This window comes from Cornus florida, unplaced genomic scaffold (genome assembly GCF_030987335.1).
Source record: "Cornus florida cultivar Cherokee Brave unplaced genomic scaffold, ASM3098733v1 CherokeeBrave_3.0.0_Hap2_Chr06, whole genome shotgun sequence".
NCBI classification, from domain to species: Eukaryota; Viridiplantae; Streptophyta; class Magnoliopsida; order Cornales; family Cornaceae; genus Cornus; species Cornus florida.
The window spans coordinates 78,358,060-78,370,786 of record NW_026775576.1 but is presented as its reverse complement, the minus strand read 5'-3'; positions in this window follow the sequence as shown (position 1 = coordinate 78,370,786).

The following is a 12,727-nucleotide window of genomic DNA, read 5'->3' as shown; positions in this document are numbered from 1 at the left end:
TTTTTTAATTTGTAATACTTGTGTTCTTGGTGTTACTTGTATTTTTGGGTTTTAGATTTTGCATTTTCCTCTAAAAGTAATTTCATTAAGTTGAAATTTGTTTAATTAGTTCAAATTATCTAAATTCCATCAATATGTTTCACTTAATCATTAAATTCAAACTCTTATAAATAAAAGATTTTATTTAAAATTTTGGTGAAAATTGAACTTTTAACCATATAGGTGAAAACAAAATAAAAAAAGGAAAAAGCCACAACCAAAGAGTTGTAATATACTTTTGCAAACTTGTGCAATATGCGTATTACAAAATGACTATTCTACTCAAGCTTATATAAAACACACCCTCCATACACACACACTCTCCATCTCCCTAACATGAAGAAAAATCTTTGGCCCAAGAAGATCAACATGTGAAATAGTCCAATAATTCACAATCTCAGGTGAGTACTACCCTATCTGTATACTCTGAGATTCTTGGACGGCATTTGGTGTCTGGGTTGTTTTACTGAGTTTGAGTTCTAGTTATCAGGTATTGTGTTTTGTGTTTATGTGTATATGTCTGAGTAGGTTTATATGTATATGTCTAAGTCCACCGATTTGTATTTTTTAATTTGTAATACTTGTGTTATTGGTGTTACCAGTATTTTTGGGTTTTAGATTTTTCATTTTCTTCTAAAATGAATTTCATTAAGTTGATACTCCCTCTGTTCCAAAAAGGATGTCCATGTGAGTCACAGTTCCCAAATTTGGGACAGATGGAGTATTAGTTTAATTAGTTAAAATTATATAAATTCCATTAATATATTTCATTTAATCATTAAATTCAAACTATTATAAATAAAAGATTTTATTTTTAATTTTGGTGAGACTTGAACTTTTAACCTTATAGGTGAAAACAAAAGAAAAAAAGGTCAGAGCCACCACCAGAGAGTCTGTAACTCACTTTTGCAGACTTGTGCAATATGCGTGCTACAATATTATTGTTCTACTCAAGCTTATATAAAGCACACCCTCCACGCGCGCGCACACACACACACACTCTATATCTATCTCTAATATTAATAAAAACATTTGACCCGTGAAGATCAGCATGTGAAATAGTCCAATAAAATTAATGTTGGACGACATTTGGAGTTAGGGTTGTTTTATCGAGTTTGAACTCTAGTTTTCGGGTATTGTGTTTTGGGTTTATGTGTATATGTCTGAGTATGTTTATCTGTATATGTCTTAATCCAACGATTTATATTTTTTAATTTGTAATACTTGTGTTCTTGGTGTTACTTGTATTTTTGAGTTTTAGATTTTCTATTTTTATCTAAAAGAAATTTCATTAAGTTAAAATTAATTTTACTAGTTCAAATTATCTAAATTCCATTAACATATTTCACTTAATCATGAAATTCAAATTCTTATAAATAAAAGATTTTATTTTTAATTTTGGTGAGACTTGAACTTTTAACTTTATATGTGAAAAAAAAAAAAAAAGACAGAGCCACCACCAGAGAGTCAGTAATTCACTTTTGCAGACTTGTGCAATATGTGTGTTAAAAATATAACTATTTTACTCAAGCTCATATAAAATACACCCTCCACACACACACGCATACACCCTATCTCTCTCTAACATGAAGAAAAATCTTTGACCCATTAAGTTAAGCATGCGAAATAGTGCAGTAATCCACAATCTCAACCCTATCTGTATACTCTCTGATTCTTGGACGGCATTTGGAGTTTGGGTTATTTTATCAAGTTTGAGCTCTAGTTATCACTTATTGGGGTTTGCATTTATGTGTATATGTCTGAGTAGGTTTAAATGTAAATATCTGAGTCCACTGATTGGTAATTTTTAATTTGTAACACTTATGTTCTTGTTGTTACTTGTATTTTTGGGTTTTAAGTTTTGCATTTTCATCTAAAAGGAATTTCATGAAGTTGAAATTAGTTTAATTAGTTTAAATTATCTAAATTTCATTATTATGTTTCAATTAATCATGAAATTCAAACTCTTATAAATAAAAGATTTTATTTTTAATTTTGGTGAAACATGAATTTTTAACGTTTTAGGTGAAAACATAAGAAAAAAAGGACAGAGCCACCACCAGAGAGTCTTTAATTCACTTTTGTAGACTTGTGCAATATGTATGTTACAATATGACTATTCTACTCAAGGTTATATAAAACACTTCACACACACATTTTCTCTCTGACATGAAGAAAAACCTTTATCCTTTGAATATCAGCATGTGAAATATTCCAGTAATCCACAATCTCAGGTGACTATATACTCTCTGATTCTTGGACGACATTTGGAGTTTGGGTTGTTTTATCGAGTTTGATCTTAAGTTATCAGGTATTGTGTTTTGTATTTATGTGTATATGTCTGAGTGCACCGGTTTGTATTTTTTAATTTGTAATACTTGTGTTCTTGATGTTACTTGTATTTTTGGGTTTTAGGCTTTGGATTTTCATCTAAAAAGAATTTAATTAAGCCGAAATTAGTTTAATTAGTTCAAATTATCTAAATTCCATTAATATGTTTCACTTAATCATTAAATTCAAACTCTTATAAATAAAAGATTTTATTTTTTAATTATGTTGATACTTGAATGTTTAACCTTATAAGTGAAAACAAAGGAGAATAAGGACAGACCACTACCAAAGATTCTGTAATTCGCTTTTGCAAACTTCTGCAATATGTGTATTATAATATGACTGTTATACTCAAGCTTATATAAAACACACCCTCCACACACACACACACACTCTCTCTTTCTCTCTCTAATATGAAGAAAAACCTTTGACCCATGAAGATCAGCATGTGAAATAATCCAGTAATCGACAATCTCAGGTGAGTACTACCCTATCTGTATGCTCTCTAATTCTTAGATGACATTTGGAGTTTCGGTTGTTTTATCGAGTTTGAGCTCTAGTTATCAGGTATTGTGTTTTGGGTTTTTGTGTATATGTCTGAGTAGGTTTATATGTATATATCTGAGTCCACCGATTTGTATTTTTTAATGATAATACTTGTGTTCTTGGTGTTAATTGTATTTTTGGATTTTAGATTTTGCATTTTCATCTAAAAAGAATTTCCTTAAGTTGAAATTAGTTTAATTAGTTCAAATTATCTAAATTTCATTAATCTGTTTCACTTAATCATTAAATTGATAGTCTTATAAATAAAAGATTTTATTTTTAATTTTGGTGAGACTTGAACTTTTAACCTTATAGGTGAAAACAAAAGAAAAAAATGACAGAGTCACCACCAGAGAGTCTATAATTCACTTTTGCTGATTAGTGCAATATGTGTGTTACAATATGACTATTTTACACAAGCTTATATAAAACACACCCATCACACACACACACACACACACACACTCTCTCTCTCTCTCTGACATGAAGAAAAACCTTTGACCCATGAAGATTTGCATGTGAAATAGTACAGTAATCCACAATCTTGGACGACATTTGGAGTTTTTTTTTTTAATCGAGTTTGAGCTCTAGTTTTCAGGTATTGTGTTTTGGGTTTATGTGTATATGTTTGAGTAAGTTTATATGTATATGTCTGAGTCCATCGATTTGTATTTTTTTAACTTTGTAATACTTGTGTTTTTGGTGTTACTTTTATTTTTGGGTTTTAGATTTTGCATTTTTATCTAAAAGAATTTCCTTAAGTTGAAATTAGTGTAATTAGTTCAAATTATCTAAATTCCATTAATATGTTTCACTTAATCATGAAATTCAAACTCTTAGAAATAAAAGATTTTATTTTTAATTTTGGTGAGATTAGAATTTTTAACCTTATAGGTGAAAACAAATGAAAAAAAGGACAGAGCCACCACCAGAGAGTGTTTAATTCAGTTTTGCAGACTTGTACAATATGTGTGCTATAATATAACAGTTTTACCCAAGCTTATATAAAACACACCCTCCACACACACACACACACACACACTCTCTCTCTTAAATAAAGAAAAACCTTTGACCCGTGAAGATCGGCATGTGAAATAGTCAAGTAATCCACAATCTTAGGTGAGTAATACCCTATCTATATACTCTCTGATTCTTAGACGACATTTGGAGTTTGGGTTGTTTGATCGAGTTTGAGCTCTAGTTATCAAATATTGTGTTTTGGGTTTATGTGTATAAGTCTGAGTAGATTTATATGTATATGTCTGAGTCCATCGATTTGTAATTTTTAATTTGTAATGCTTGTGTTCTTGGTGTTACTTGTATTTTTAGATTTTAGATTTTGTATTTTCATCTAAAAGAAATTTCATTAAGTTGAAATTAATTTAATTAGTTCAAATTATCTAAATTTCATTATTATGTTTCAATTAATCATGAAATTCAAATTATTATAAATAAAAGATTTTATTTTTAATTTTGGTGAGAGTTGAACTTTTAACCTTTTAGGTGAAAACAAAAGAAAAAAAGGATAGAGCTACCACCAGAGAGTCTTTAATTCACTTTTGTAGACTTGTGCAATATGACAAACCCGGATAAAACACTCCTCACACACTGTGAAGTTTCAAATTTTCACAAATTCGGATAAGTCAATATGACTCGAAAGTTGATCCGATAACGGATCTGAAAGCGAAAACAAAACACAAAGTCGGTGAAAAGAAAACAAATGCGGAAGCAAAACGGTGAAAATAGACCAAGTATATCCCCAAGGGCAAAATGGTCATTTCATATGCAAACAAAGTCTTAAGAGATGTATGTCATCCCCAAGACACAAACATGACTTCTCATGAAGCCACAGAACTTAAAAGAGAACAAAATGTGAAAACAAAGTTTTAAAAATGGACAAGTTTAGCCTTAGGGGAAAAATTGTAATTTCCAAAAAGTTATGGGTGCTACCGAGCACACCACTGGATAAACGGTGAAAAATTAACGAAGTTCAAAAAATAATTTACCCAATTCGGAGTCTGGACAAGGGAGAAAAGGCCTAACGAAAAACGGCGTTGCGACGGCCAAAAGGGGTGGCTCAACGCCCCCATGCGCGCGGCGCCCTGGTGCTGCTACCCTACTACTTTTGCACAGAAAATCAAATTTTGAAATGGGATTTTGGACCTCGAAACAACCTTTTTGGAAAAACACAAAGAAGAAACCCCTTTAAAATAATTTTTTCAAACTGACAATGTCGAAAGAAAAAATTATTTTTGACATGAAATTCCCAAAATACTCTTAAGATTAGTTTTTGACAAAAAAATCAAAAAATACAAGTTTGCACCAAGTGTTCAAATGACCAAATATGAAGTTGTACGCTAAAACGATTATGCACGCAAACGTAATAAGTGTTTTTAAGTGTGCGGGAATAGTCCGTGACCTCCAAATATGCCCAATGCAAAATCCGACCTATTAAACCTAAAAAATGCAAGAAAATAGGCTTAAAAAGGAAAACTTGTAGTTAATAGCATTCATATCATGCAAACGTGATATCTTGTGCAAAGTGATCATTCCCACAAGCGTAATATCCATAATAAAATGCGTTCCAATGGTCCATGACCTCAAAATACTCCCAATGCAAAATATGACATGTCCAAACCCCAAAATCATGAAAAATGCCCTTTTTAAACAAATTATGAAGTCAATCAACATAGATGCATTCAAAGAATCGTTTGGCCCTTGGCCACATGTCGCATATAATAAAAAGAGCACTAATGGAAGTGATAAAACGCAATTCCTACCGACCAAAATGAAATGGACATGCTAAAGCTTCGAATTTTTCAATTTTTATCATAGTTAGGCATAAAGTCAAATTGCATAAAAGTAAAGCATAAGGTTATTAGCCCTTAGCCTCATCACATACATGTCAAATATGTTTCAAATGGTGCATTTAAGCACTTAATACAAATCTCAAATAGAAATTACGAGTTTTGACATAATTGACCAAAAATAAGGCGAAATCATGTTAGTAAGTGCATGTAAGGAAATATGTCAAACTCATCAAACCACAAACAAGTTCAAGGATATTGTGCATCCTTAAAACATGGTTCCCTACCTGAAAAATGTCCCAACAACGAGGGTGAGTAAACAAGTTACTCGTAGGAAATGAACATGCGTATAACCTAAAGTTTTACAAGTCTTTATAAGTTGATATAAATCAATCCATGTGGTTCCTGCCACCTAACGTTTATGTCTAAGGTGAGACTAAGGGATCATCCTAAGCTACATTAGAACATCTACATCATAAATCACAAATAAATAAGCAATTAAGTAACATTGAAACTTCAAATACTAAGTAATGAAATATAAATTCACAAAGTAAACAACTTGGAATTGAAATACGAAATCAAACAAGTGGAAAGACTAGGACATGAGGTCACAAGACCGAGCAAGTTGTTTTGGGTAATTAAGACCCTCAAGGAACTACCTAGTGCGCACTTTGTGACTAAGGAAGACTCGTGTCCCTGTACTAGTGCCGAGTCTTAGGCATCACATAAATCATGTCCTTACAAGCTTTCCAAAATCAACAAGTTATGCACCACAAGTATATACACATATACTAAATGCACATAATCAAATACCACACACAACCAAGATGTGGGAGCACATAAGACATGCCCTAAGTCCTCAACTATCATGGCATGTAACATAATAGGTCATGAAAATATCAAAGATGCAAATAAATCATAAATTAATTAAATGAAAACTAATTAAACAAAAATTAATTAATTTCTCTAGATTGCAAAATATCACCAAATGACATGAAATTAACACATAACAAGCAACATACCATGAATAACTCAAATATCAAATTAAAAGTCTAATTAAGTCACTAAAACACTTAATTAATTTTAAATCTCTAGATTTCAAAAGTCATCCAAAAATTTCAAAAATAATATATGATGAATTACAAGTCACGGGCTCTCCAAATATCATATTCTTAATTAAATCCAAGCATGCTTTAACTATGAAATTAAATTATCATTTAATTAAAATAAAACCATTTCTAGATCTAAACTTTAAACATGCATATAAGTTATATAAACCTCAAAAATATGTAAAACACTAAGATTATAAACATGAAACACCCCCTACCACACTTTAAAATAAAAATCTAAAATCACACCAAAATCAAACTTTACCAAATGCAATGAAACTTTGGGATTTTGACGGGGACAACAAGGAGAATAAGAAATCTTTAAGTGACAAGACCCAAATCCAAGCTTGAACTCACAACCCAAAAATCGAAATACTGCAAATCGAAAACCGATCTGATAGAAATCACCCCGTCATCGAGGACATCAAAAAAGTCTAAATCGCGAAGAGGTAAATCTGTAACGACCCGAGTTTTATTCAACCCGGTGGGTCAGTGATGAACCAAGAATTAACTCGATAATGGATTCGAAATGCAGAAGCGAAAGATAAACCAAAATCTCTAGGGAGAAAAGTCATCCCTAAGACACTAATGTGCCCTTCCATGAAGTCATAGAACTCAAGAAAAGCGAATGAGCAAACGAGAGTTAAAACGGGCTAAATTCGTCAATTAAGGGCAAAATGGTCAATTCACAAATAAAAGAAGAAAATTGAATCTAAACAAATCAAACAAGGTGGATATAACCTAATCTTATCATTTCACAACATTCCAAGAGGTTCTAAGAACTTTGGACAATAATTTCCCAAAAAACGCCATTTCCCAGTTTAAGTAAAAAGTCACCCTATCTTACTAAAATATGAATATCTCCCACTGTGATTAGAATCTAAGAATGGAATTGGTACCATTGGAAAGCTGACTCAAAATCCTTGAGTTAAGGCTCAAGAATCACCCTATTTGGGTTAGAAATGAAGGAGATATGACCCTTTAAAGTTGAAACTTCAGTGCTGAAACCTAATCTGGAAGGCTGGCGTGTGAGGGCTGTTTTGGTCGACCAAACTGGAGTTTCGGTCGATCGAACTGGACATAAATTTGCTGAAAACATGTGTTTTTGAGAAGAGGAAGTTTCGGTCGACCAAAATTGAGTTTCGGTCGACCGAAATGACCCTAAACAGTGAAAAAGGCTACTGGAATGGATAATTTACTGTACAAAAGAATTCTAAAAAAGACATTGGTCGACCGATTTGGTGTTTCGGTCGACCAAAACACCTTGAAAAGCTGCTAAACGACCTGTTATATGCCAAATGTGTAAAGGTTTAACCCATGTTTCAATTCCCCTCATGGATTTGTTCAAAAATAAAAGTTTAAAACTGACTTTCAATGGGATTTGAGTACGTGAGCATGTCAACTATCTTAAAATGAATAAATGAATGTATTACAACAACTTATAGCCTTGTACATGACCATTTCAAGAATTTCATATGCTAAACCTTCAAGGTTGATTAAGATGCACTTTTGAAGCAAAATGAGGTACTAAATGTGTACAAGTGCTAAAGTAAACATGTTTGGCTATTGACCTTGTTACACACACATCCAAAGAGTATCAAAAGGTGCACTTAAGTGCACATTACGTTGTTTGAACAATAAATACACATTTTGTTATAATAAGCAAAATGAGACAAGATATGCTAACAAGTGCATATTCTAACATAACAAAAATACTTCAAGTAGTCTAGCAAGTCTAAGATTGTTGTGTATCCCACAATGATGCTTCTTTACTTGAAAAACACCCGGTAACTTCAGGGTGAATAAACAAGTTTACTCGTAAGGAATGAGCATGCATAAGTTTAACTTATTACAAAGTTTGCAATTTAATATAATTCAATCCATGCTATTAAAGTGACATTAAAACTTTCAACATAGCATAATGAGATGCAAATTCAAAAAGTTAACAACTTGGAATTTAAATGCCAAATCAAACCAAAGTGGATACTTGGCTATTGCCTGGATTAAAACCGTACTATTGGGATCACTTTAGGGCTATTAACCCATGGGTACCTTCCCCTAATGCGCATTATAGTGTAGGGAGCTCTCTATCTCCCGTACTAGAACCAAGTCATAGCCAAGTCAAGTTCTTGATAATACCTCAAGTTTCCAAAATCAACAAGTTGAGCAACAAGTCATGATATGTGATAAAACACAATAAGTTTCATAAATTGAATGACTAAATCATTAGGACAGTAAGATAGAAATTAATTAAACTAATTAAGTAATTTATCTAGATTTCAAGAGTTGTCCAAAGATTCCAATTTAATGTATAACAAGGAGTAACTCAAGGACATGCCATATATCAAGTCAAAAAATGGAATTTAAGCATGGTACAATTAAGTAGAATTTAAATCAATTTAAATTAATTAATTCTCTAGATATAAAAGTTCGTTTAAATCATGCCAAATTAATATACAAGAAAGATCAAGTCATGACTATGCCATATATCAAGTCTAAAGTGAATTATATGCAAGCTACCATTAGTCATTTATTTCTTAAATTAACATAGGACATGCATACAACTTGTATATCATTACAAGAACAATTAAATCACTTGGAAATTAAATTATAACACCCCTTACCTCAATAGAGAATAAAATCTCTATAATCCAAGGCAACCAAGCTTACAAATGGAAAACCAAACAAGGGTTTTGTAGAGGAGAATGAGAGGAAGCTAAAGTATTCCAAGCTTAATGGTTTTAGGTGAGTGGAAGGAGGCAAAAAATGAAGCCAAAGCTCTAAGTTAAGCTTTGCTCCAATGGTGGCTAAGTTAGGGTTCTTGAGAGGAAGGAGATGAATGAAAATGAAATGCAAATTCTAAGCTAAATATGGTGGGATTCTCCACTCACTAGATGCTCTTGCACTACCTCTCTCACACACACAATGCAAGACTAAATGTGAGACCTACACTTGTCATTAATCTAAGTAAACTTCCAAGACTTTATATTAAGCCTACACTTGTCAACCATCCATGCCAACAAGTACTCCTATCCTAGGCTAACAAATGGGTGAATCCCCACCCTCCATGTGTCAAGAGATTAAGCCTCCAAGTGGTTCCTCCACAATGTCAACAAGTGGCACCTTAGGAATGTGACACTTGTCACATTTTTTGAAAATTGCAAAAGGTCCTTTTTGAAAATATTTTCCAAATTAAATTGCAAAATGGTCCCTAAGAAGAAAAATAATTATTTTATTTAATTACACAAAACCCCTCAAGTTTAGAATAATTACCAAAAGTCATGCATTCATGCCCTTTACAAGAAAAGTAAACATTTAGCATATTTTTCTACAAAAGTAAAAATGTAGATATCATGGAAATTAAATATCATGGATGTATGCAAAGGCGGAATCAAATCCGAGTGCAAAAAGTGAGGTTATGCAAGGAAAAATGAAAAACGACTAAAGGACGAAATAAGAAACAGACGAAAAAAGAAATTTATTGAAAAAAAAAAATAAAGGAAAATGACCGGGTCATTACAAAATCATAGAGGAAGAAGATGAAAAGAGGAGAGATAAAGAGGTAGCTTCCAAGCTCCTTCGATGGCGGCTGGGTCTGCTTTTACGTGGAAGAAAAAGTGTAATGACTTTCTCTCTCATCCACCTACCCTAAATAGGTCAAAAAGGTGTCTCAAACAGTTCGAACGGCTCCCGCCCGGGTCCAAAAAGTGAAATCTATGAATACACGCTCAAATGTAGATGGTCTATGAATGAAAAAGTTTTGAAATGGAATTCTAAGTTCAACAGAAGAAACGGAGTTGAAAATCCAGTCCCGAGCGAAAAGTTATGCTATGAACAAGATTGACGACTAACAGGATTCGAAAATTCAAAATAAATGAAATAAAAATCCAAAAAATATTTCGGAAGTGCCAAAGTTCATAAAAAGTGAAAAAAAAACCCATCATGAAGGTTTGAACCTAAAACGAGAAACTTTTCTGAAAACTTTTTAAAATTACACAAATGCCCCACAACTGAACAACTCAAAAAGTGAATTTATCTGAAAACCCAAAATGAAGTGCCATTCAAAAGATACATTAAAAAAACCTTAAATACAAAATTTTATCAAAATATAATTACAAAAAATACCCCAAGTAGGGAAAATAATTTTTAAGAATCTTTGCGTTTATACCCCTACGGGCAAAAGTAAACATCTAGCATGCTTTTCTACAAAAGTAAAAATGTGGATCATATGAAAATCAAGTAAAATGAATGCATGCAAGGTCAAATCCAAGCATAACCCGATAGGTTACGCAAAATGAAAAGATAGTGAAAAAGTGACGGAAAAAGAAAACTCGGAAAAAGAAATCAACGGAAAAAATTTATCCGTAAAATTTGAGAGATTGGAAAAGAAGAAAAATGACCGGGTCATTACACACACACTTTTTCTCTAACATGAAGAAAAACCTTTGACCTATGAAGATCAGCATGTGAAATAGTCCAATAATTCACAATCCCATGTGAGTACTACCCTAAATGTATACTTTCTGATTCTTGGACGACAATTAGAGTTTGGGTTATTTTATCAAGTTTGAGCTTTAGTTTTCAGGTATTGTGTTTTGTGTTTATGGTTATTTGTCTGAGTACGTTTATATGTATATGTTTGAGTGCACCGATTTGTATTTTTTAATTTGTAATACTTGTGTGGCAAAAGTGCAAACAACCCCCCTGAACTATCACAAATCGGCATTTTACCCCCCTGGACTACAAAAATGAACAAATCAGTACCATAACTATCCAAATCTGTGCAAGTTAACCCCTGAAACTCAATTCCGGCCACTTTCCGGCCCACAAGTGCGGTCATTTTCTTTTAATTCCAAAATTGCCCTGGAATACTCATTAATACTATTATTTATTTGTTCTTACCCTCGTCGTCTTAAGCCTCTGATGACCAGTGTCGGTTCAATCAAGGAATGCAAGAAAGAAAAAGCAAATGAAGATCCCAATTACTCCGTATAATAGAATAAATCAAAATGGAGACTTGCAGAGGGTAATAACAAATAGCAATCAAAAAGGAAAAGCAAAGAAAAAGCAAAGAAAAATGGATGGTTACAGAGGGAGAATGAGATTTAGAGTGAGAGAGATGTTGTGGGTTGTTCATGAATTATCACTACAGACTCAAACAATTACAGACCCATCTTTCAATGAAACTTCATAATCATGTTCCTCACTTATCAGTTCATTCCATTATTGATTCCGCTGTTCCACCTTGCCACCGTGTTTCTGCCAAATTCAATTACGGCCATAGTAACCGGTAAACCCGGAAGATCATCACTGTACTTATAGTAAAAGATAGGAGTAGACTTTGATGATACAGTGGTCTTGTGGTCAAATTTGGTTTGTTTAATTTTCATCGTCACTCAATTAAGAGAAACCGTAATTCTAACAAGTCAAAGGCCCACCGCCACAAAGCACAAAAATTACTAGTTATTATCTTAGACAGACAGAGAGAGAGAGATATTAGATAAAGAAAAAAACAGGAAAATAAAAATTACCTTTCCCTTTCTAGATTCTGAATTTTCAAAGCTGTCATTGATTGAATTCCTATATTTCCAGTTATGGAATCGCCGGAGAACCTCGCCGTCGCGTTTGAATCGACCGAGTAGATCATCCTCTGGCGGAATTCTACGGCGTTGGAGGACGCTAGAGATTGCATGATCTTCAACGGTGACTGCCACGAGATCGATCGCTACTTGCAGGCCGTTGACGAGATTCAGTGCTCTATTGAGTCGGCGACGAGCGCTGATGACTAGAACAAAGCCAACACGGCGATCCAGATCACCATGGCTCGACTCGAATACGAGTTTCGCACCATCTTGATCGCTAATACCAATCCTATCGAGACCGATTCTATTACTC